Source organism: Phyllobates terribilis, unplaced genomic scaffold, assembly GCF_046119375.1.
Source record: "Phyllobates terribilis strain yellow unplaced genomic scaffold, ASM4611937v1 Scaffold_11__3_contigs__length_659146591, whole genome shotgun sequence".
In the NCBI taxonomy this organism is placed as follows: domain Eukaryota; kingdom Metazoa; phylum Chordata; class Amphibia; order Anura; family Dendrobatidae; genus Phyllobates; species Phyllobates terribilis.
The window spans coordinates 575349402-575375875 of record NW_027362771.1 but is presented as its reverse complement, the minus strand read 5'-3'; the positions used below and the strand labels follow the sequence as shown (position 1 = coordinate 575375875).

Here is a 26474-nt window from a genome sequence, read left to right as displayed (position 1 = left end):
AATACAGGAGAAAGTCATTGTGTCAGTGATCATGTACAGAAGCCCGGATAGCTCAGTCGGTAGAGCATCAGACTTTTAATATGAGGGTCCAGGGTTCAAGTCCCTGTTCAGGCAGAAGCTTTTAATAAAGATGAAACCAATAAACGCTATTTCTAAAGAATATAAGAGACCTAGGGAAGGACGAATGATGGCGACTGTTCAGGAAAATATCACGGTTACTGTTCTTTGATTCCAGTTAGTTTTGGGTGGTGACCTTGTTCTCCATAGCTGCACTTTTGGCGCCAACAACAGGCGATCACTGGTAATGTAATATAGAAACTTGTGAACAGTCTGTATAGAGGGCACTATATGGCGGTATTCAGTCACTATTTAGTATTATAATGTGGTGATGGTATGGCGGTATTTAATCACTATTTTCTGTTATTATGTGCTGATGGTTTGGCGGTTATAAGTCACTATTTGTTATTATATGGTCACTGCATGACAGTATTGCTTCTCTTCTTGCGCCATCATCAGGAAGTCCCTGGTAATGCAATCCTGTAATACATAAGTGAAGGTTCCCCCAGGACGCAGGAGCAGACAGTCTGTATAGCAGGAGGTGGTGACACTATGATCAGATGGAGGATGAACCCCCTCCCCTCCCCCAGCCTGGGGAGCTTTTCTTTCTGCCATTACAGACTTAGGAGAGGGGTGTTATTAGCATATCCACTCCCAGAATCCTTTGCTCCCACAGCCCCCTAATGACTTTGTCTCTCCTCAGTGTAGACAGAGCCCCAGATCCGGAGGCCGCAGCTCCTCACAGATGGCCTCCAGCTTTGCGCAGTGGCAGTATCATAGCCCATGAGGTTTATCCGAGGCGTGATTATTGCTAGTTGAAAACTTTTCCCAATACCCCGCCATGACGGCTTGTAATACAGTCAGCATGGCAATTTTTGACAGTCTCCCAGGAGACTGAATAGGTGGTTGAGATAGATCTGAATCGGCCATGTGCTGTAGGATCAATATTCTAGAAATTATAACATTTCAGGTATATTTCTATGCCAATGAGAACTTGTTCCATGCAGGAAGAATTATATATATATATATCTGTGTGTATTAAGATCAAACACCCACTTTTCCAAAAATAAATAAAAAATTAACACATTTGTTATCGCTTGGTACATATATAAAATACTATTTATTATATACGGTGTACACCAAAACAGAAGAAAGTGTAAATGGCAAATTCTCTGGGATTTTTTTGGTCACCTCCCAAAATATGATGGAATAATAAGAGATCAGAAAGTCATATAGACCCCAAAATAGTACTGATAGTATATGTGTATATATATACATATCAGAAAATGTAAAACAATACATGAAAAAATTCTATATATACTGTACATATGTGTGTGTATATATATAGATATATATATATATATATATATATTTATATTTATTTATATGAATATATAATTAGAAAAATACAGGTGCAGCACTAGCAAAGTTATTACAAAAACAGTTGGGTGCTAAATACGCCTTACAGGCAAAACCAAACCTCAAGACGTCCAGCAAAGACAAAGGCAGCGCTCCATAGTCCAATATAGGGGGATTTATTGACCCATCACGCCAGGGCAACGTTTCGTTCAAAATGTGAAACTTTTTCCAGCTTGAAAAAGTTCACCCTATATTGAACAATGGAGTGCTGCTGCCTTTGTCTTTTTTGGATATATATGTATATATAAATATATTTTTATTTCTTCTTTAAATATTATAAATATTAGATATGAACATTTTTTGAAAAATCTAAAAAATGTTAAAGATTATATATATATATGCACATAATTTTTTTTTTTCTTTAAATATTATAATATATATTTAAATATATGTATATAAAATGATATATATATAATATGTATTTAAATATAGATATGATATGTATATCTATTTTTTTCTTCTTAAACTGAGAAAATACGATTTATTTAAATATATTTATTCAATATATATATAATTTTAATTTTTTTCTTTAAATGTCTTTGATTTTTTTTCAGTCCCTTCAGGGTTTAACCCTGCGATTGCCTGATATAAGAGACCCGCAGCCGCTCCGTACATCATGGATCGCACCCAGACTGTGGACCGCAGATTTGTGAAACCGGTCTTAGATAAACCTTTCCTCTGGACGGAGCTCCGCCGTTATGGACGGGTCGTGTCTGGAATTACTGCTCAGCTTTATTTTAGTAAATGGAGCTCAGTTGCAATACCACACACAACCTGTGAACCGGAGTGGTGCTGTTTTTGGAAGAAAGCAGCCATGATTTCTAATACAGTACATGTTTGTAAAGCACTTTGGTTTTTTTGGACAATGAATAGTATTTATTAGGTGAAGTTTTCTGTACTTGTATGTACAAACATAGCGGTGACAGGGGCCTTCACTAGACCCCCGGCTGTCATGGTAACCCATCGGCACCATGCAATCACATTGCAGGAGTGGGTGGGAATTTGGGGGGTCGAGATGGGTGCAGACAAATCACGACCATTTACATGCCGCTGTCAGACATTGTCAGAGGGTTGAACAGCAGCGATCAGAGCTTGCTCCGGTGGTTGTCTTTGTTTCCCATAGCAACCAATCACGGTCCGGATTTCATTTCTTACACAGCTCTGGTAAAATGAAAGCTGCTCTGTGATTGGTTGCTATGGACACCAAAGACTTTCATAGCAACTGTTTCTTTCTGGGGTCACACAGACTTTTCTACAGAAAAAATAAATAAATTAAGAAAAACACTAAAAGTGTGTGATAAAAAAACAAAACCGCAAGTGATGGGAGAAGGGGAATCACAGACCCAACCTAAGTTAGAGGACAGACCCCACAGGGAGAGAGGCGTGGTCTCTTTCGATGTACATGGAGCCTTTCAGCTGACTATGATCCGGTCTAATCACCTTAAAGGGGTTGTCCAGGACAGAAATCTTCAAAGTGTTTCCGAGGATAAACGTCTCTATGTCACCAGACTTCCTAATATCCAGCGCTGCCTTCCTGTCGCTTCCTCTGGTCTTTGTTGACAAGTTGCTGGCGAGACATCACAACTACAGAACGTGACCACTGCAGCCAATCACCAGACTGATGCCGACCTCAGTGATTGGCTGTAGTGGTCACAATTTGTGGCATCACTGCTGCAGCCTCTTGACAGGACGGGAAGCAATGACAGACAGGCAGCTCGGAAGTATCGGGGGGTGAGGAAAACACAGTTTATTATTATTTTCACTGGGCGAGCCTACGGAGATAGAAAACTTAATAATAGAAAAACCCTTTAAAAAGTTGAAAAAATACTCGCCTCCATACTTCATAAACAGCCAGTCACTGAACATCCTATTAGGCCGTACAGATGTGGGATCACTGCAGCCAGTCTATGATCACATTGGTCACTGCTATGGCTAGTGATTGGCTGCAGCGGTTACATTGTAAAATGGTTAAACAAAACTGTCTACACACCTTCTTATAAGAGACAGACTAAATATTATGCATTTTCTTTATGTTGCTGCCATGTTGGCGTTCCATTATGTTGGTCTTGTTGCACATAGTACAGGCTCTTGTTGCACATAGTACAGGCTCTTTTTGCACATAGTACAGGCTCTTGTTGCTCTCATGTTATGTGTATGGTCCGAGCGGAAGTGACGGGGAACTGTGCAGAGATGGCGCTCGGCCTTGTGGCTCCAAATGGTATTACTGTGTGACTGCGTAGGTGACCCCTTGAACATCGGATGTTTCCTGCTACTCAGGATCAGTCATAGGGGGCACACAAAGCAGGCGGGAGCTGTGCACATCAGTAGTTATGGTGTGCAGCCTTAGGTCACTTACAGAGGGAACATAACCTCTGTGACTGACCCTGGCAGGTCCAAGGAGGCATTCATCCTATGGGCTTCAGTGAGCGTGCATGTAATATATGGTATCAGTATAGATCCCTTCATACTTCCCAGGTGCAAGAAATGATGTATTTATATAATACAAGGTGTTAGTTGTTGTTAGTTCCACACTGAAATCATACCACTCCTATGTTTTCCACAGAGCCTAGATAGCTCAGTCAGTAGAGCATCAGACTTTTAATCTGAGGGTCCTGGGTTCAAGTCCCTGTTTGGGCAGAATTGTTATTTAATAAAATTTCATGACATTTTTTTTCAAACAACTGCATGATATGTATGTAAGGTCACCTGCACAGTTTCCCATATTGTGGCATCCATAGGCCACAGATTACACCGTCCCTTTTTGGATCACCTTGGGGAAGACCCGGCTTTATACAGATTTCGGGTAAGTATAAATAACCCGAGGCTGATTCGTTAATTAGTCAGAAGTCACATTGGTCAGTTTTTGTCAAGGATTAGAAAAAAATGTCTGTTCCACACTAGTCCAGAGTTGTGTCCGGAGCCGCCAGCCTGATTTTTATTTTTTTTCTGAACAACTTTTCGAAAGTCACAAACAGAGAACATGGTTTATGGACACATTGAAAACCCATAAAGAACTGTCTAGAAATTTCTGGATGGTGCAAAAACCCGATTAAGTCTGGTATTACTGCTCAGCTCTATTGAAGAGAATAGGGCCTAGCTGCAATACCACAAACAACCTGTTCACAGGGGTGGCGCTGTTTTTTGTAACTCCGAAAAATTGCTATAAACTAGTAGTTGCATTTTTGAGACTGAATCATGTGGTTATAATAGATGTGCTTTCCTATTTTGTGGAGGTGGGAGATCTGACTTGTCTGCAGGCTGACGATGAAAGAAGTGGCCAATCTATTTTTTTTTCTCTCTGTTTTCTAAAAGCCACAACATTTTTATTTCTCCATCCGCGTTGCTGTATGAGAGCTCATCTCTTGCGGGACGAGATTTAGTGTTGTATGATAGCATTCATTTTGCCATAAAATATACTGAATAGTGGGAAAAATTCCAAGTAATGAAAAAGTTTTGATTCCGCCATTGTTATTTGAGTTTTGATTTTTTGGCGTTCAAGTTGCTGTAAAAATGACCTGATAACTTTCTTCTACTTGTCAGTGCGATCATCGTGATGTCACATTTTATATAGTTGTTTTACTGTAAAAAAAAAAAAATCAAACTGCTTTAAATAAAAATATCTTGTTTCAGCCATCATATTCTGAGAGCCATAACTTTTATTTTTTGGGTTGTTAGAGTTGTACGAGGTCTTGTTTTTTTCGGGGCGAGGTGTAGTCTATATTGTACCATTTTGGGGTCCATATGACTTTCTGTAGGTGGTGATTTCCCGTTCTATATCCTGTCCTGAACCTTTCCTATATAATCAATAACTCAAGTTTTGGGAAAATAATACAGATGTTTAATGACAAGAAAAATAAGATAATAATAAGGCAATTCAATCAACAATTTCACAATAGAACCTTTCTTCAATGTCCTCTAATTAGAGAAAATACAAATACAATTATAAGTATACTTAGCAATGATCCTTCATGGCAGAGAGAGAGAGATAGTCTTGACTCTACTTCATTTATACTAAAAATTTCACATCCACACCCACATACAACCCACGACTCCGCCCTTCTTCTCCGGTATCTTCTGTGGCAAATATCCAATCATCTTCAGGGTAGTATGAGCATTGTCATTGGCTGCATTGGTCAACACCTTCCTGCAGATGGCACTCTTGTACTTCTGGAAGAAAGTCCTTGTGTAGGTTCAACTCCATTTGGGCTGGCTCCAAGATGTTCATCAAAAGCATTGTGCACCAATATACATATCCATAGGCTGAAGACAGGATGTCTACCTCAGGAGCAATGGTATACAATTCAAATCCACAGGGGCAGTGTACATATGTAGATTACACTAGGACACAAAAACAGGATCTGTATTCAAGTTCACCACAGAAGGTGTGTGTACCTGTATCATCCAGGAGGCTGGAGGGCCTATACTCATTCCATATGTAGATGCAACCTTTACTTTATCACTAAAACAAAGGACATCACACAAAGAACACCGGCCTTTTCGCCTAGCAGGTTCACAACCTTGTACCTAGTGTCTCTTGATAGAGTCCTGGAAATATCCAGCACTCAAAGTTCAGTCATTCCTATGATATATATATATATATATTGTACCTGTTGGCCTCCAACACTTTCGTATCTGTTTTAATTCCACTTTATTTTGGGAGGTGACATGACCCCTCCCCCAACCTCCCCTGCAATTCTGCCATTTAGATTTTTTTTTCTTCGGTTTCGGCTTGTAGCATTTGGGATAAAAATATTTTATTAGTTCAGATATTTAGAAACCCAGCAATACCCAATGTGCTAATTTTTTTACATATTTGTAAAAGGGGAGTGATTTTATTTTTATCAGTCCCCTTTGGGGACTTGGACCTGCGATTGCTTAATACTCACCTCTATACAGGCAGCCTCTGTACATCCTATTCTGGACGCACAGATGGGCATGATCTTATTTTTATCAGTCCCCTTAGGGGACTTAAACCTGCAATTGCTTAATATTCGCCTCCATAAATAGGAAACAGCCCATCTCTGTACATCCTATTTTGGCCGTACAGAAGTGTGATCACTACTGTCAGTCTCCAGTCACATTGGTTACTGCTGTGGCTAGTGATTGGCTGCAGTGGTTACATTGTAAAAGGGCTTAAAAAAACCTGTCTATGCACCTTCTTATAAGAGACCGTGGTTGCATTCACTCTTTGGAAGTGCTCAGAGGCTAATGGAAGCGAGTTAGGTCCAGCCTGAAATAGTCCTAAATCTTTAGTTCAGGGTTCGAGTACCTTTTCAGGCAGAAACTTTTAATAAAATTGAATAAAAAATGTTGAAATGACTCCATGATATATAGGTGATATAATATAATATACAGCACAACAGGCCTAATATTATGGGAGGAGGCTCAGCATGGAGGACTAGCGGTGATCTCCTCTGATGGTGCCACAACTAGGTCACCTGTACAGTTCCTTACATTGTGGCCTCTATAGGGCCACAGATTACAACATCCCTTTTTGACCACCTGATGGACCTGGTATTACACAGGATGCGGGTGTCTATAAATGATCGGAGAGGCCGAGCCCAGAGATAGTATTCTCTCACTATCTGGCATTATTATGAGATCATGGTAAGTTGGTATTTAGTCACTACTTTGTGTTATTCTGCGCTCATGGTATAACGGTATTATATCAGTGCATAAACCCCCTCCCCTCCCCCAGCCTGGGGAGCTTTTCTTTCTGCCATTACAGACTTAGGAGAGGGGTGTTATTAGCATATCCACTCCCAGAATCCTTTGCTCGCACAGCCCCCTAATGACTTTGTCTCTCCTCAGTGTAGACAGAGCCCCAGATCCGGAGGCCGCAGCTCCTCACAGATGGCCTCCAGCTTTGCGCAGTGGCAGTATCATAGCCCATGAGGTTTATCCGAGGCGTGATTATTGCTAGTTGAAAACTTTTCCCAATACCCCGCCATGACGGCTCGTAATACAGTCAGCATGGCAATTTTTGACAGTCTCCCAGGAGACTGAATAGGTGGTTAATGTTAGAAGAGGTGTTTATTGGAGATAGTTACGTGTATACAGTTGTATTGGAGCCGTATGGTACATGTGTCGGGCTGAGAATTATAAGTAACATTTCACTTCCCTGAGGACAAGAGAATCAGCAAAGAAACGTGCGGGATCAATTACAGGATTACTATCTAGTCAGCTGCTTCCCCGGAGATTTCTCCATATGAAGTCATGTTTTAGTTGTTTTTATTATTATGTGGTCATGGTATGGCGGTAATAAAGTCATTGTTTGGTGTTTCTATATTTTCATGGTTTGGCGGTATTCAAAAACTTTTTGCTGTTATATTATGTTCATGGTATAGCGATATTCAGTCACTATGTGATACTATTATGTGTCTATGATACAGTGCTATTCATTCACTATTATTAGTTGTTATCATTATAAGTCCCTGATGGTGTCCTGTAATGGGGGCTCCTCAGGGGAGATGAATGTATATAAAGGGAATAGATTATGAAGCATTTGCTCCATGTGCTGCACAGCACTCTTGTCAGCACTCTGTCAGCATTCTGTCAGCACTCTGTCAGCACTCTATCAGCACTCTTGTCAGCACTCTGTCAGCACTCTGTCAGCACTCTTGTCAGCATTCTGTCAGCACTCTGTCAGCACTCTTGTCAGCACTCTTTCAGCACTCTTGTCAGCACTCTGTCAGCACTCTTGTCAGCATTCTGTCAGCACTCTGTCAGCATTCTGTCAGCACTCTTGTCAGCATTCTGTCAGCACTCTGTCAGCACTCTTGTCAGCACTCTGTCAGCACTCTGTCAGCACTCTTGTCAGCATTCTGTCAGCATTCTGTCAGCACTCTGTCAGCACTCTGCTATTGTCAGCACTCTGCTATTGTCAGCACTCTGCCACATAAAGGGGCTGTGATACTGTTACATAATCTATTGTCTTTATATACATTCTTCTCCCCTGAGGAGTCTCCCGTTACAGGTTGATGAAATGCGTATGGAGGGTTTGTACAAGGACATTATTAGAGGGATAGGTCGCACTCGGGCACTGTCCTTGTCAGGACGGGGAGATATTGCATTGGGCACGACAGGGAACGTAGCTTTACCTGTCTGACTTTATTTCCCTTTTCTCCCTCCTGTGTGATGTTTTTGCTGATTGAAAACTTCTAATGGTAAGATCCAACTATTTTATAATTGAGGACAAGTTCACTTTGTCACTTTATATCTGTATATGTCATTGTGAGATATTGGTACCCATATTTTAATCTTGAATATTAAAAGTGAGATTTTATTTACCAAATCTGATCCGGCTTACCCCTACTTAAATTCATTGGATTCTTGTACCCCTAGTGGGCTTTGCTAACCTGATAGCATCCTCCCACCACCACCAATTAATTAACCCTCCGTCAGGGGCATCTGATCTGACAGGCGCAGCTCACTCAGTTTCATTTCTCTATTTTCAGTGGTTTGTCTGGGAAACACCCTCCTCCCAGTACCTTCCTAACTTTAAAGGCTGTGTGAAACCTGAGAAGCCTCTTGTGCTGCAGAGCTTCAGGAGATCAGATATCAGCCCCTGAATGCGTCACACCTTTGACGGTTAGTATTTGCTGTTTTTATTCATCCCAATTGTTTTTTTAGCTTGTTTTATGAATAGCTAGTGCTAAATTTGTGGATTTGTCATAGAAGGTTTTGTTAGAAATAAGAGTGTGCTTCTCAGGCACATGGCGCCCTAACACATATTCTCTCTCTTGCTTCAGCTTTTCTTCTGAAATGGCGAGGAGAATATTTGACTTGTCAAATGCCCTTCATGTTGAGCAAGTGCAAAATATACTGCTTGATGATGATGAGACAGACCCCTTACAGCTAGAAGATTTAGGGGAAGAAAGTGACATTGATTCAGAAGATGATGTGGAAGAATGTCCAGATGTGTCTGATACAGATCAAGATGGAGAGAGTGCGGAGGATGCTCAAGACATAGAAACATATTATTTGGGCAAAGATAAAACAACAAAATGGATAAAAAAGCCACCCCCTAAACGTTCTCACACACGCTCGCATAACATTTTGAGCCACCTTCCAGGTGTCATAGGAACTGCAAGGAATGGAATGCTAAAAATGAAATGGAATGCTGGAACTGTTTATTCACTGATGACATTCTGGTCACAATTGTGACATATACAAATCAGTACATGGACACCATAAGGGACAGTTTCATTAGAAAGCGAGATGTCAACCCTATTGATGTAATTGAACTGAGGGCGTTTATTGGTTTGCTATATCTTGCAGGCGCCTATAGGGCAAACCGACAGAGTTTGGAGGAGCTCTGGGGTAGAGATGGGGACGGCATTGAGAAATTTTCCTTGGTAATGAATAGAAAGAGATTCAAAATTATAATGCGGTGTCCTCGTTTTGACGACAGAAGTACCAGAACTGAGCGAAAAAAATATGACCGGCTTGCTGCGATTCGTGAGATATTTGAAAAATTTGTCCAAACCTGTCAAAAAAGCTATTGTCTAGGTCAAAATGTCACTATTGATGAAATGCTCCCGGGATTTCGTGGTAGATGTGGCTTTCGGCAATATATCCCATCTAAACCAAACAAATATGGGCTAAAAAATGTTTCCCTTGCTGACTCCAGGATTACTTCTACCTACAATATGGAAGTTTATGCGGGGAAACAGCCAGCAGGTCCATATTGTGTAAGCAACACACCGAGTGAGGTGGGAAAGCGAATGGCTGAGCCTTTGTATGGTTCGGGGAGGAATATAACTGCAGATAACTGGTTTACTGATGTGGGTTTGATTGATTTTTTGAAATCCAAAAATATATCATATGTGGGTACTGTGCGAAAAAATAAAACACAATTGCCGCCACAGTTTATCAATGTGAAAGGGAGAGAACAATACCACAGTATGTTTGGATTTAGTGATGGGAAAGTTTTAGTGTCCTATGTCCCACGCAAGAACTAAAATGTTATTCTTGTATCCTCTCTTCATGATCATGATGATGTGATCGATCCTCGGTCTGAAGCACAAAATAAGCCGGAAATGATAACGTTTTACAACGAAACCAAGGGTGGTGTAGACCCTGCAGATCAGATGTGTGCTACTCTCAGCGTGTGTAGAAATGTCAGGCGCTGGCCAATGGTAATTTTTTTCACTATGCTAAATGAGGCAGGAATAAATTCTCTCGTTATTTACATAGGAAACCAGCTGGGATCACAGCGTAGAAGACTCTATCTAAATCATTGGCTCATGAACTGGTCATTGCAGAGCTTCGCAGAAGAAGTGTGAAAACAATTGGAATACCCTCTAGCATGCAAATGCGGCTGAGAAAATTTCGCACAGAACATGAACGCGAAGAATCACCAGCTCCCCCACCACCCAAAAGGCAGAGATGCAACACCTGCACAGGACTCAGGAGACTCTCAAATTATGCATGGAAAAATTGCAAAAATGCTATTTGCCTGTCTCATGCAGAAATGATCTGCAAATCATGCTCATTGCTCTGCAAGTGTACTTTTACAGGTGAACCGCTAACATCTGATAGTAACTGATTTTGAGTACAGTACTATTTCAGCAACCTTATAATTTATTTTGCTTATCTAAATTTTATGTTTACTAATAGTTTTTGAAGAAAACTGTCGGGTTTGTTTTGCAAGTAGCAAAATGTGTGCACTTTGAAACATATTACTTTTCTGGTTAGTAAACATTTTTTTTTCCACCTGATTATGTGGATTCTCATTTATTACATTCCTATTAAGGTAACTGATCACTTTTAGAGCATTGAAATTTAAAAAAAAGGAAAATATAGCCAATTTTCTAGCCTGTGCCCCTAAACTCGTTATGAAACATATTGCCCCTGACGGAGGGTTAAAAGTCCCTTATGGCATTCTCCACTCAACCCCTCCAATCAGGGGTGGATTAAGAGTAGCAAGGGCCCCGGGCAGATTAGAAGGCACGGCCCCCCCCCACCTGATTTATCACGTGACATGTCACATGATCCCCTGTGATAGTTCACGGGAAATTAATTTGGCACAATATTAATTGTGCTGCCTCATCTGAGAGCAGAACAATATAGGGGCAGATACCCTGATTCCAGCGATGTGTCACTTTTTCAGCTGCTTGTTGTCATTTTGAGAAAATCACCGTTTCATCTGCTGCAGATCTAGCAGCTCTCTGAATGCTGCGCTCTGTATAGCCCCACCCACACCACTGATTGGCAGCTTTCTGCCCATGCTCAGTGTACACAGAAATCTACTGATCAGTGATGGGGGTGGGGTCCTACAGAACTTACTAGTCATCTAGTGATAATTACCTTCTGCCAAATCATTGATTTTATCAAAACAACACTAAGCAGCCCAGTAAGTGACACATTACTGGAATCAGTGCCTCTAACCCTACATTATGCTGCTCTCAGATTAGGTGGCAAAAACCTGATGACAGATTCCCTTTAAAGGAGCTGTAAACACAAAAAAAGTTTGTATTAAGAAAATACAAGCCATTTGTGAAATTAACTTTTTTTCATTGTTAATTCACATTAGACTGTATCTTCAACACTTTTGTCAGCAGGTCTTATTACAGACTCTGAATAGGGCAGCTCTCTCCCTCTCCCTCAGCAGAAAGTCACAGCATGGTTAAAAAACTGGATCTTTTATGATTTTCTCATAATAAATAAATAAAAAAGGACATGCAAGTCCTCCAAACTATTTTCCATTTCTCTATAGGGGAGGTCCTAAATCTTTCTTGTTCTTTAGTTGATCACATGTCAAAAAGGCAAAGCATTTACTATGAACTCGCTTAAAAAAATATACACTTGGAGAGTAATATCATCATCTGCATGTAAATATTCCTTGACTCTAAGGGCTCGCTCACACTGTCGTAGAACATGGCCGAATGCTATGTGATGTTTTATCGGATAGGACTCGGCCCTATGTTATACTATGGGAAAGTGCAGATCTGCTATTATTGGCATGAGAAAATAATCTCATTCGATATTCGGACCATGTGCACCCATACAAGTCTATGGGCGCACGTAAAACATTGGACTGCACTCGGATGTCATCCAAGTGCAGTCCGATGAACACTCACAGAGACTATGGAGAAGATGGAGAAATTAAGTTATCCATATCTGTGCTGCGAGAGAATCGGATCACACTCAGTTGAAGCTCTGACAGAGTTTGAGCCGAGTGTCATTAGCATAATTGGCCCTATTCTCTTGCATGAGAGAATATATGGCTTAGTGAGTGGACCCTAAAACTGAATAGTAGTGACGGACAGGCACCTCACAAGCGGGATCCATGTAGCTCTCAGATGTCATGTAGGTAGGGCTTCATTCCATGGGGTAGGGCTTAATTTCAAGGTATATAAAAAAATGGACTTCAAATAAAAATTAAATGAACACAAAAAGCACTAATTGAATTTTTTTTTCGTATTTATGTTTGCAGCCCCTTTAAAAACCCTTTGAGGACCAAGGCACATATATGTCCCATAGTTTTAAACTGGAAAAAAATTTGATTGAATAAAATTTAAGGTCCTCGAAGGTTTAAGTAGGTCATAAATTCATATGAATACTTGCTCATACAATTGCACATGCCAAAAGATGAAGAAGAACAGAATCAAAAATATGACATTAAGTGGAGCACTTACAGGTATTCAAGGTGAAAGAGACCAGCAAAGGCATCGTCTCGAATGACAGTAAATGAGTTAGAATTCAGCAAGCTGAAAATGAAGACAGCAGGTTAGAAGCGAACCAGACTTTATGGTGCTCAGAATTAGTCAAGCAGAATTTATTGACTGCTCTTGCAAAGCACTGAGACTCCCGCTGTGTATAGATGGTGCCCTGCGGCCTCCCGCTGTGTATAGATGGCACCGTATAGATGGCTATGTGCGGTCTCCTGCTGAGTATACGTGTATAGATGGCTACGTGCAGCCTCCTGCTGTGTATGGATGGTGCCTTGCGGCCTCCCGCTGTGTATAGATAGCGCCGTGCGGCCTCCCGCTGTGTATAGATGGCACCGTATAGATGGCTATGTGCGGCCTCCTGCTGAGTATACGTGTATAGATGGCTACGTGCGGCCTCCTGCTGTGTATAGATGGCACCGTATAGATGGCTATGTGCGGCCTCCTGCTGAGTATACGTGTATAGATGGCTACGTGCAGCCTCCTGCTGTGTATGGATGGTGCCGTGCGGCCTCCCGCTGTGTATAGATGGCTACGTGCGGTCTCCCGCTGTGTATAGATGGCGCCGTGCGGCCTCCTGCTGTGTATAGATGGCACCGTGCGGCCTCCCGCTGTGTATAGATGGCGCCGTGTGGCCTCCCGTTGTGTATAGATGGCACCGTATAGATGGCTACGTGCGGCCTCCTGCTGAGTATAGATGCCGCACGGCGTTCCCCCCAGAGACAGCAGGAGGCCGCACAGCGCCATCTATACTCAGTGGGAGGCCGCACGTAGCCATCTATACACAGCAGGAGGCCGCACGGCGACATCTATACTCAGCGGGGGGCCGCACGTAGCCATCTATACATAGCGGGGGGCGCACGTAGCCATCTATAATGAATATCTGAGAAGAGCCCTAGAGAAGCAAGAACATTGGACAACCAAGAGGTGGTGGCCTCAAGTCAGGTGTAGTGTTCAACAGGGCAAGACTTTCTAACCTGCCCACACACACACACACACACACACACACAGACACACACCTGCCCACACACCTGCCCACACACACACCTGCCCACACAGACACACACACACACCTGCCCACACAGACACACACACCTGCCCACACACACACACACACCTGCCCACACACACACACACATCTGCCTACACACACACCTGCCCCCCCCACACACACACACATCTGCCCACACACACACCTGCCCCCACACAGACACACACACCTGCCCACACACCTACACACCTGCCCACACACACACACCTGCCCACACAGACACACACACACACACACACCTGCCCACACAGACACACACACACACCTACACACCAGTCCACACACACACACCTGCCCACACACACACACACCTGCCTACACACACACACACCTGCCCACACACACACACACACACCTGCCCACACACACACCTGCCCACACACACACCTGCCCACACACACCTGCCCACACACACACACCTGCCCACACACACACACACCTGCCCACACACACACCTGCACACACACACACACACCAGCCCACACACACACACACACCTGCCCACACACACACACACACCTGCCCACACACACACACACACACACCTGCCCACACACACACACACACCTGCCCACACAGACACACACACACACCTGCCCACACACACACCTGCCCACACAGACACACCTGCCCCCCCACACACACGCACACACACCTGCCCACACACACACCTGCCCACACACACATCTGCCCACACACACATCTGCCCACACACACACACTCACCATCCCCCGGCTCCATTCCTCCTGCCTGCTCTCTCTCCACTCCGGTGGTAAGTAGCAGTACAGGCCGGGCGCGCACTGCGTGACGTCACAGCTAGGAGACACGGCCGCGCACAGAGCCGTGTCTCCTATCAGTGACGCGGCCGGGCCAGCACAGGGAAGTTAACTGCTTGCAGTGCTGGCCCGGCCGATGAAGAAGTAGCGGCGGTCGCTGCTGGGGGAGCGGTCCGGGGCCCCCCCTCCCGCCACTGCTACCGGTATGTGCTGCGGCGGCCCGCACATATAATGAGGGCAATCCGGCATTAGACACCCCGCCCGGAGCTGCGGGCCCCCTGCAGGCTCGGTGCCCCGGGCGGTCCCCCGGATTGCCCTCATTATAATCCGCATATGCCTCCAATTCATCATAAGTCCCTGATAACAGACTCCCTGATGGCAATTCATTGAAAAGTCCCTGTATAGTGTTCTCTTCCACCCCTAGTTCATAATATGTCCTTGATAGCGTCCTCCTCCTGTTAGTGTCTTCCCCCCCAACCCAATTCATAATAAGTCCCTTATAGACTCCTTCCCCACCCTCTGGTTCACTATAAGCCTCTGTACAGCATCCTCCCCAATCCCCCAATTAATTATAAATCCTTGATATCATCCTCCCCTACCCCCAGTTCATTATAAGTCCCTGATGACGTCCTCCCTCCAATTCAATCGTTCCCTCTTATGGGATCATCTCTGCATTGCTGGACAGGTCTGGAATACAGAAGAGACGGTTCCCTTCCAGGACGTAGAAACCAATGGACAGAACGTATAGTGGTGAGTGGTGATAGTCTGTAACCAGAAAGGAGGAGCAGACGGCCGATAATACAGGAGAAAGTCATTGTGTCAGTGATCATGTACAGAAGCCCAGATAGCTCAGTCGGTAGAGCATCAGACTTTTAATCTGAGGGACCAGGGTTTAAGTCCCTGTTCAGGCAGAAGCTTTCAATAAAGATGAAACCAATAAACGCTATTTCTAAAGGATATAAGAGACCTAGGGAAGGACAAATGATGGCGACTGTTCAAGAAAATATCACGGTTACTGTTCTTTGATTTCAGTTAGTTTTGGGTGGTGACCTTGTTCTCGTTCGCTGCTCTCTTGGCGCCAACAACAGGCGATCACTGGTAATGTAATGTAGTAGAACATAAGTGAGGGCTCGTTACATATTCCACGTAGTAGGAACTTGTGGACAGTCAGTATAGAGGAACTATGTGGCGGTATTCAGTCCCTATTTGGTGTTATTATGTGTTCCTGGTATGACGGTAATGAGTCACTATTTAGTATTATAATGTGCTCATGGTATGGCGGTATACAGTCTTTATTTGGTGTTATTAAGCGGTCCTGGTATGGCGGTATTTAATCACTATTTGTTATTATATGGTCACAGCATGACAGTATTGCTTCTCAGCTGCTCTTCTTGCGCCATCATCAGGAAGTTCCTGGTAATGCAATCCTGTAACACATAAGTGAAGGTTCCCCCAGGACGCAGGAGCAGACAGTCTGTATAGCAGGAGGTGGTGACACTATGGTCAGATGGAGGATAAACCCTCTCCCCTCCCCCAGCCTGGGGGGCTTTTCTTTCTTCCATTACAGACTTAGGGGAGGGGTGTTATTAGCATATCCACTCCCAGAATCCTTTGCTCCCACAGCCCCTAATGACTTTGTCTCTCCTCAGTGTAGACAGAGCCCCAGATCCGGAGGCCGCAGCTCCTCACAGATGGCCTCCAGCTTTGCGCAGTGGCAGTATCATAGCCCATGAGGTTTATCCGAGGCGTGATTATTGCTAGTTGAAAACTTTTCCCAATACCCCGCCATGAGGGCTCGTAATACAGTCAGCATGGCAATTTTTGACAGTCTTCCAGGAGACTGAATAATGGTGTTAGTATTAAAAGAAGTGCTTCTCGGAGATAGTTACGTGTATACAGTTGTATTGGAGCCGTATGTTACATGTGGGGCTGAGAATTATAAGTGACATTTCACTTCCCTGAGGACAAGAGAATCAGCAAAGAAACGTGCGGGATCAATTTCAGGATTACTATCTAGTCAGCTGCTTCCCCGGAGATTTCTCCATATGGAGTCATGCTTTAGTTGTTTTTATTATTATGTGGTCATGGTATGGCGGTAATAAAGTCATTGTTTGGTGTTTCTATATTTTCATGGTTTGGCGGTATTCAAAAACTGTTTGCTGTTATATTATGTTCATGGTATAGCGATATTCAGCCACTATGTGATACTATTATGTGTCTATGATACAGTGCCATTCATTCACTATTATTAGTTGTTATCATTATAAGTCCCTGATGGTGTCCTGTAATGGGGGCTCCTCAGGGGAGATGAATGTATATAAAGGGAATAGATTATGAAGCATTTGCTCCATGTGCTGCACAGCACTCTTGTCAGTGACGCGCCCCTGGGCCTGTGTCGCGCTGCGTTGCGCACGCGGGAGCTTACCCGGAGCCGGATCTGTTGAGGGTTGTAGTCTCGTGGCGGTGACCCGGTCCGTGCCCAGGGAGTCAAACTGAGCGGCGATGTATCAGCGGTAGATGTTGGACGACTACGCCACCCGTTGAGTACAGCTAAGGAGCTGCTGCTGCAGGGCAGACCGCTGAGGCCGGTGGTAGGATTGTGCAGCGTGATAGTATAACCCCCAACGGGAGGGGTATGGCCTCAGGGCAGCCGACGTGGATGATGGGGGTAGCAGGAACCACTCGGAGACGGTACGGTGTAGTTCAGGGTCTTTACTGGTGACAAAGATAGACCCTCCCGGAGTACTGGCTAGCGATTGGGGCCTGGTCAGTCCTTGAGCAGATGGGATCTCCCCTGGCCAGGCGGAGTTGTAGGCCTCCCAAACTAACTGTACTCTTCTGGCGACCTTGCTAGAGGCGGGTATAAGTAGCCCACGTCCCTGAGTGTACCGTGTGGTGCTCACCCGTATGGCCGGTGACTCGGGGCCTTCTAGTAGCTTCCGCTCCACGACGGCGGTGCTGGTCCCATGCGTGTGACCGTGCCTTCGGGTTTCTTGGCCAGAGGACCTGGAATCCCCTGCCTGACGGATTCTGCTGCTGGGTAGGAGTTAGTCCCCACAGCCTCGGACTCCGGGTCCGGTAAGAAATCTTCTCAGTCAGGGCGAGCTCTGCAGCTGCCAGCCCCTGACTCCTTGTAACACTGCTCCCACAGAGCTCCTGATGTTCTGTTCCTATATTTGCTTCTTTTCTCTGTCTCTACTTCTTCTCTACTCACTAACCCTGCCTCAGCCCTAGGTTTATATAGGGGAAGTTCTTCCCCTCCCAGGACTGGGCAGGAGGTGTGGCATGCATAGGATTCCTGACCAAGAGACCTCCCACCTGCTCTCAGACGTAATATCTCTATTACTGTGGCAACCAGACTCCTGGGGTGTCACATTCCCCCCTAGTGAAATTTAGTACTCCGGGACTAAACATATTTTAGAAAAACATAACAAGATATAACAATAACAATACAATAAAGAAACACATAAAGGTGGTCACGGCATGTCCGTAACCGGGTGCAGTCTTTGAAGAAAGCAAGGTGTCCATTTCACTAAAACAGGGAGACGTAACCAGGTAGGGGTCTGTCCTGCCCCGAGTCCTTAACAGTCTTTAGTCCGTCCTGGGTTACGCTCCAACTATGTACACAGGATTCCCGGTAAATCCACCAAAGACTCCTATAAACAACTAGAAACACATAATTATACACAAGCAACAAGAAAAACAGGTAACCACAAATAAAACAATTTATACACTTCAAATCCTCCAACGTGCGGGTAACTGGCCTCTAGTGGCCCTAGTGGACCTACGGAGCTGACTGTCTGGCCCTGAACTACAGGGTGTAGGAGCTGTCAAGGGTAAATTGGGCAGCTGTCTACGGGCCCTTTGGCTCACTAGGGATATGGCAGGCTCACTGCAAGCAGAGGGTTGATCCTCCTGATCTGCTGGTGTGGGGTCTTCTGCCTCCTGGACCGGCTGTTCTTCCAGCTCTACCTGTTGCTCCGTAGGTGCTTGGGATGCTGGTTGGAGGAAGGTGAGTACGGGTACCACAACTGCAAAATTGACTTGAGTCCAAGACCGAGGGAAGTCTCCGAGCACAGTACTAACCATATCTTCCCTTTCCTCTACAGGTCGATGGTCTTCTTGTTCCTCTTCAGGGTTCCGTAGCTGTTCAGGACACTTCTTCAGGTGATCCCGGGATACAATGGATGTGGTCTCCCCTCTGTCTTTACTGATGGTACAGACCTTCGGGTTCTCGTGGCTTGAGGGCAGTACGGTGTACGGGTCCTTCTCCCACTGGTCGTCCAACTTGTGGAGCCGTCTTTTCCTCTTCAAGACCTGCTCTCCGGGCACCAGGGGAACAGCGGGAGCATACTGGTTGTAAGTTTTCTCTTGTCTCTCCCTAGCTTGACAGAGACTTCGCTCCACGCTCTCCTGTACTTTCCGGTACTGCTGCTGCCTCTCTGTGTCCCAGTCTGCTTCTGGTGAAGTGTCCTCGGGTGTCAGGACTCCCATTTCCAGGTCAACAGGTAACTTACCAGGTCTCGCCCTCATTAGGTAAGCCGGGGTACAGTTGGTGGAACCTACCGGGATGTGGTTGTATAGGTCCACCAGATCGGGCAGCTTCTCAGGCCACAGACTGCGTTCTTCCAGGGGCAACGTTTTCAGAAGATCCATTACCACCTGGTTCATTTTCTCACAAAGTCCATTAGTTTGCGGATGATAGGGTGTCGTCCTTATCTTCCGGCAGCCATACAGATTGCAGAATTCCTGGAAGACCTCCGCTTCAAAGGCAGGTCCCTGGTCCGTCAGCACTTGGTCCGGGTACCCGTGTGGACGGCAGAAGTGCTGCTGGAAGGCTCTAGCTGCTGTTTGAGCCGTTAAGTCCTTGACGGGGACGACAACCAAGAACCGGGAGTAATGATCCACGATGGTTAACGCGTAGACGTAGCCTCTTCTGCTTGGGGTCAGTTTTACATGATCCAAGGCTACCAGTTCCAACGGCTGCCGGGTGACGATGGACTGCAGGGGAGTCTTCTGGCTGGCACGGTCCTTCCTTCTTAGGTTGCACGGGCCACAGTCTCTGCACCACCTCTCGATGGTTCCCCTCATGCCTACCCAGTGGAACCGCCCGCGCAGCAGGAACTCCAACTTCTTCCATCCGAAGTGTCCAGCCCCGTCGTGGTATGCCTCCATCACCATGGCTGCGTCTCTTCGTGGCACCACTACTTGCCAGATTAGTTCATGCGTCCAGGAGTTAACCATTCTGCGGCACAACTTCCCCTTGTAAAGGAACAGTCGACTCTTCTCAGCCCACAGTTGTTTGGCTTCCTCCGGAGCGTCTGGGTCAAGGCGAGCCTCTGGCCGAGTCAGCATCTCCTTCACCAGTCGGACGGCAGGGTCACTGTCTTGCGTTTCCTCCCAGTTGTAGTGAGGCAAGGGGTTAAACGTAGCGGCTTGCTTACTCCTTACCCGATGGGAATACTGGATAGTCCCATGACGGTGAAACGCGGGGAGTTCGACTTCTTCCAGTCCCTCTGGATCTTCTCCTACGTCCGGTAGGTTTGGCATCCTGGACAGGGCGTCCGCGTTGGTATTGGAGCGTCCTGCCCGGTATTTGATGGTGAACTCGTAGTTGGACAGGCGGGCCATCCATCTCTGCTCTAGGGCACCGAGTCTTGCCGTGTCCAGGTGTGTCAACGGGTTGTTATCCGTGTACACGACGAACCGGGAAGAAGCGAGGTAGTGCTTAAAGTGTTCGGTGACTGCCCACACCACTGCCAGGAACTCTAGCTTAAATGAGCTGTTATTCTCAGGGTTTCTTTCGGTGGGTCGCAGTTTTCGGCTGGCGTAAGCGATTACTCGCTCTTTGCCCTGCTGGATCTGGGACAGCACGGATCCTAGCTCGATGTTACTTGCGTCGGTGTAGAGGATAAAGGGCTGGCTGTAATCCGGGTATGCCAGGATTTCATCCCCCGTGAGGGCCATCTTCAGCTGGCGGAAGGACTCTTCTTCCAACTTCTCCCATCTGAAGGGCGGCTTCTGGTTCTTGGCCTTTCGGGACTGGCCTATCAGGAGGTCCTGCATGGGAGCTGCCTTTTTGGTGAAACCGGGGATGAACCTGCGGTAGTAGTCTACCAACCCGAGGAACTGCCGCACTTCCTTTACACTGGAGGGACTTGGCCATTCCTTAATTGCGGTGATCTTATCAGGGTCGGGAGCCACTCCGTCAGCGCTCACCACGTGTCCCAGGTACTGCACCTTTGGTTTCAGGAGGTGACACTTGGAGGGTTTCACCTTTAGGCCGTAGCTTGCCAGAGCTTCGAACACTTCCGCCAGGTGTTTCAGGTGGTCCTCATAAGTCTTAGAATATACGATGACATCGTCCAGGTACAACAGGACCGTCTCGAAGTTTCTGTGGCCCAGACAGCACTCCATTAATCGTTGGAAGGTTCCTGGTGCGTTGCAGAGTCCGAACGGCATACAGGTAAACTCGCTAAGTCCCATCGGGGTGGTGAATGCGGTCTTCTCCCGGTCCGCCTCTGCTACAGGAACCTGCCAGTACCCACTAGTGAGATCCAAGGTAGAGAAGAAGTTAGCAGATCTTAAAGCAGCCAAAGACTCCTCTATCCTTGGTAAGGGGTACGCATCCTTGTGTGTGATACGGTTGATTTTCCGGTAATCTACACACATCCTCATGGTGTTGTCTTTCTTTTTGACTAAGACTAGTGGAGCTGCCCAGGGGCTACAGCTATCCCTGATCACCCCAGCCTCCTTCATGTCTCTAAGCATCCCCTTGGCGTGTTGGTAGTGTGCAGGGGGTACGGGTCGATACCTCTCTTTTATGGGAGGATGGTCTCCCGTGGGGATGTGGTGTTCTACCCCCTTGACTCGCCCGAAGTCTAACGGGTGTTTACTAAACACTCTCTCGTACTCTTGAACCACCCGATAGACTCCCTGTTTCTGGTGTGAGGGAGTGGAGTCAGTACCCAAATGTAGTTGCTGACACCAGTCCTCCATTGTTTTCTTAGAGCCGTTACCTTCCTCCGGGTGAGATGGAGGCAAGGGTTCCACAGATTGTATAGCATTTTGGTTAATGGTATATAATTTGGCTAGCGTGGCATACCGGGGCAGGTACACTTCCCTCTTCCCGATATTGATTATGCGAACGGGCACCCTCCCATGGCGTACATTAACCACCCCCCGTGCTGTCAAGATGGTGGGCCTACTGTCTGAGTAAACTGGTTCTACCATTGCCTGGTAATCTCTACCTCTCAGACCAATAGCTGCCCGGCACCAAATCATCATTTCACTTTTTGGGGGCACGGCAATAGGGAAAGGGTCACACATTCTCACGCTGCCAATCTCACCGCCGGAGAGTTCCACCTGTTGCCGTCGCATCAGTGCCCGGATCTCTTTTTGGAGCACTCGCTGCTCGCCGGAGCTGGCGTTCTTGGCAACCTGCTGTAAAAGGAAAATCACCTCTGCAAGACAATTTTCAATTACATTAGTTCCTAGAGTTATCTTTGGGTGACTCTCGTGTTTGTCAATGTCTACAATGATCAGTCCCTGTGCTGCCAGTTCGACTCTACCGATTTTAATGGTCACCTCTTTAAATCCAATCTGTGGCACGGGCTGACCATTGCTGGCGATGATACTCAAGTCGTCGTCAGGGTAGCGGGTGATATCCGAGTCATTCCAGTACTGCTTGAAGAGCACGTACGGGATGGTGGTGACCTGTGACCCGGTGTCCAGTAGGGCACTCATAGGAATGCCATCCAGTACCACGGGTAAGACTGGACGTTCTCCCACATATTTGTCGCGCCAGTTCGATGGGCCTGGTGATCTTTTTCCTGGGGGTTGGCCCTCTACCCCAGGTTGTGCCAGTTTAAAGGACAGTACCTTGCCATATGTCCGGGTTGATTGCAGCGGCGGCAGATGGGTCGTCCGTCCTCGTTGTATCGGTCGCTGGGTCTCCCTCTGGCCGGTGGGGTCCTCCTTGGTCGACGCCACGGGATGTCCTCCGGTCCGGATGCCAGCTGGATCTTCCCTGGAGTGGAAACCTGTAAAGACTGCACAGTTCGGGTTAGCGCAGCAACGCTTTTAGCTAGCTCTTGGACCTGATGGTGCAGGTCTGGAGCCGGGTCATTGTTCAAAGCCTGCGCATCGGCTCCCACAGGCCCTGCCGACAAGGGTGCCGCCTCCTGGTGGTAAGTGGTAGTGGGGCGTCTGTGGGTCACAACGCCACCTGGTGCCGGTTCTCGGAGCACCCGGATGGCTCTGTCCTTGAACTGTGCAAATTCCAGATGAGGGTCCTGTAAGGCCATTGCCCGCAACTGGGTTCGGTGGGCATTGCAATATAAACCCTCTATAAATTGTTCAGTCAACAGCCTGTCCTCGTCTCCCACGCCGTCAGGGTCGGTCTGCTTAATGGCTCTCAGGGCCTCTTGTAGGTTCAGGGCATAGTCCCTTATACTCTCTTGTGCTCGCTGCTTGCACCCGTAGAATCTAAGCTTGATCTCGGCTGAGGTGCGGGTATCAAAGGTGTCCCTCAGCCGGGTTAGTATCCCTGCGACAGTCCTCCCCCCAGGTGGCCAGGACTTTACCTCCCTTCGGGCTGCCCCAGTTAATTGGGCCACCAGGATGCTCACTTTTTGCTCTTCTGTGAGGGGGTACACCTGGAAGAGGCTATCCAGCTTTTCTCTAAAGTCATGCAGGGTATGTGACTCCCCTGAGTACTGGGGTAGCCAGGCCGCTCCCGGGATATAGGGCATGGTGAAAGGCATGACTGCAGCAGCGGTGGCGCTGGCGGGGGTTGAGGCAGTGAAGCTCTCCTCCGTATCCGACATCCTCCTCCCCCCTAGTGGACCGTGGCCTACCTTGCGATGATCCTCTTCCGTAGGCCGCGGCTCCGCAGTAGATCGTCAGGGTTGAGGACCTTCCGTCGCGCTCCTGTGACGTCGGCGTCTGCTGGGCTCCTTCCAGGACCTTACGCGACGTCCGGACGTGAGGCGGGTCTTCAGTTCTCGCGCGCTTTCGGAGTCCACGCCCCTCTTCTTCCCGCGCGACGTCTTCAAGATGGCGTCCAACGGCGGGAAAACTCCACGGAAGGCGGGAAGAAGGCTGAAAATGGCGCCGGATGGCGGGAATCTTCACCGATGGCGGGAAGAAGGCTGAAGATGGCGCCGGATGGCGGGAATCTTCACCACAGGTAAATTTGAACAGTCTTTTTCAGGCACGCAGTACCCGGTGGTCGCGGGCACGAAATCCTGCCGACTACACCAAAAGTTGACGCGCCCCTGGGCCTGTGTCGCGCTGCGTTGCGCACGCGGGAGCTTACCCGGAGCCGGATCTGTTGAGGGTTGTAGTCTCGTGGCGGTGATCCGGTGCGTGCCCAGGGAGTCAAACTGAGCGGCGATGTATCAGCGGTAGATGTTGGACGACTACGCCACCCGTTGAGTACAGCTAAGGAGCTGCTGCTGCAGGGCAGACCGCTGAGGCCGGTGGTAGGATTGTGCAGCGTGATAGTATAACCCCCAACGGGAGGGGTATGGCCTCAGGGCAGCCGACGTGGATGATGGGGGTAGCAGGAACCACTCGGAGACGGTACGGTGTAGTTCAGGGTCTTTACTGGTGACAAAGATAGACCCTCCCGGAGTACTGGCTAGCGATTGGGGCCTGGTCAGTCCTTGAGCAGATGGGATCTCCCCTGGCCAGGCGGAGTTGTAGGCCTCCCAAACTAACTGTACTCTTCTGGCGACCTTGCTAGAGGCGGGTATAAGTAGCCCACGTCCCTGAGTGTACCGTGTGGTGCTCACCCGTATGGCCGGTGACTCGGGGCCTTCTAGTAGCTTCCGCTCCACGACGGCGGTGCTGGTCCCATGCGTGTGACCGTGCCTTCGGGTTTCTTGGCCAGAGGACCTGGAATCCCCTGCCTGACGGATTCTGCTGCTGGGTAGGAGTTAGTCCCCACAGCCTCGGACTCCGGGTCCGGTAAGAAATCTTCTCAGTCAGGGCGAGCTCTGCAGCTGCCAGCCCCTGACTCCTTGTAACACTGCTCCCACAGAGCTCCTGATGTTCTGTTCCTATATTTGCTTCTTTTCTCTGTCTCTACTTCTTCTCTACTCACTAACCCTGCCTCAGCCCTAGGTTTATATAGGGGAAGTTCTTCCCCTCCCAGGACTGGGCAGGAGGTGTGGCATGCATAGGATTCCTGACCAAGAGACCTCCCACCTGCTCTCAGACGTAATATCTCTATTACTGTGGCAACCAGACCCCTGGGGTGTCACATCAGCACTCTGTCAGCACTCTTGTCAGCATTCTGTCAGCATTCTGTCAGCACTCTTGTCAGCATTCTGTCAGCACTCTGTCAGCGCTGTCAGCACTCTGTCAGCACTCTTGTCAGCACTCTTGTCAGCACTCTGTCAGCAATCTGTCAGCACTCAGTCAGCACTATTGTCAGCATTCTGTCAGCACTCTGTCAGCGCTGTCAGCACTCTGTCAGCACTCTTGTCAGCACTCTGTCAGCACTCTGTCAGCACTCTTGTCAGCATTCTGTCAGCACTCTGTCAGCACTCTGCTATTGTCAGCACTCTGTTAGCATTCTGTCAGCACTCTGTCAGCACTCTTGTCAGCATTCTGTCAGCACTCTGTCAGCACTCTGCTATTGTCAGCACTCTGCCACTTAAAGGGGCTGTGATACTGTTACATAATCTAATTGCCTTTATATACATTCTTCTCCCCTGAGGAGTCTCCCGTTACAGGTTGATGAAATGCGTATGGAGGGTTTGTACAAGGACATTATTAGAGGGATAGGTCGCACTCGGGCACTGTCCTTGTCAGGACGGGGAGATATTGCATTGGGCACGACAGGGAACGTAGCTTTACCTGTCTGACTTTATTTCCCTTTTCTCCCTCCTGTGTGATGTTTTTGCTGATTGAAAACTTCTAATGGTAAGATCCAACTATTTTATAATTGAGGACAAGTTCACTTTGTCACTTTAATATCTGTATATGTCATTGTGAGATATTGGTACCCATATTTTAATCTTGAATATTAAAAGTGAGATTTTATTTACCAAATCTGATCCGGCTTACCCCTACTTAAATTCATTGGATTCTTGTACCCCTAGTGGGCTTTGCTAACCTGATAACATCCTCCCACCACCACCAATTAATTGAAAGTCCCTTATGGCATTCTCTACCCAACCCCTCCAATTCATCATAAGTCCCTGATAACAGACTCCGCGACCGCAATGCATTGAAAAGTCCCTGTATAGTGTTCTCTTCCACCCCTAGTTCATAATATGTCCTTGATAGCGTCCTCCTCCTGTTAGTGTCTTCCCCCAATTCATAATAAGTCCCTGATATCATCCTCCCCTACCCCCCAGTTCATTATAAGTCCCTGATGGCGTCCTCTCCCCAATTCAATCGTTGCCTCTTATGGGATCATCTCTGCATTGCTGGACAGGTCTGGAATACAGAAGAGACGGTTCCCTTCCAGGACGTAGAAACCAA

At 47.0% G+C, this 26474-nt stretch overlaps 6 non-coding genes across 6 annotated transcripts; all 6 read left to right on the top strand.

The window, feature by feature from the left end:
* The first annotated feature begins 41 nt into the window (after nucleotides 1-41).
* Nucleotides 42-114, top strand: TRNAK-UUU (transfer RNA lysine (anticodon UUU)). The gene has a single exon. It is a non-coding gene; the product is annotated as a tRNA-Lys (tRNA).
* A 697-nt stretch (nucleotides 115-811) lies between these two features.
* LOC141167706 (U4 spliceosomal RNA) lies at nucleotides 812-951 on the top strand. The gene has a single exon (XR_012251499.1). It is a non-coding gene; the product is annotated as a U4 spliceosomal RNA (small nuclear RNA).
* A 3089-nt stretch (nucleotides 952-4040) lies between these two features.
* TRNAK-UUU (transfer RNA lysine (anticodon UUU)) lies at nucleotides 4041-4113 on the top strand. Its single transcript has one exon. It is a non-coding gene; the product is annotated as a tRNA-Lys (tRNA).
* Nucleotides 4114-7338: 3225 nt separating this feature from the next.
* LOC141168065 (U4 spliceosomal RNA) lies at nucleotides 7339-7478 on the top strand. The gene has a single exon (XR_012251819.1). It is a non-coding gene; the product is annotated as a U4 spliceosomal RNA (small nuclear RNA).
* An 8338-nt stretch (nucleotides 7479-15816) lies between these two features.
* Nucleotides 15817-15889, top strand: TRNAK-UUU (transfer RNA lysine (anticodon UUU)). The gene has a single exon. It is a non-coding gene; the product is annotated as a tRNA-Lys (tRNA).
* Nucleotides 15890-16678: 789 nt separating this feature from the next.
* LOC141168112 (U4 spliceosomal RNA) lies at nucleotides 16679-16818 on the top strand. Its single transcript, XR_012251863.1, has one exon. It is a non-coding gene; the product is annotated as a U4 spliceosomal RNA (small nuclear RNA).
* Nucleotides 16819-26474: the final 9656 nt, after the last annotated feature.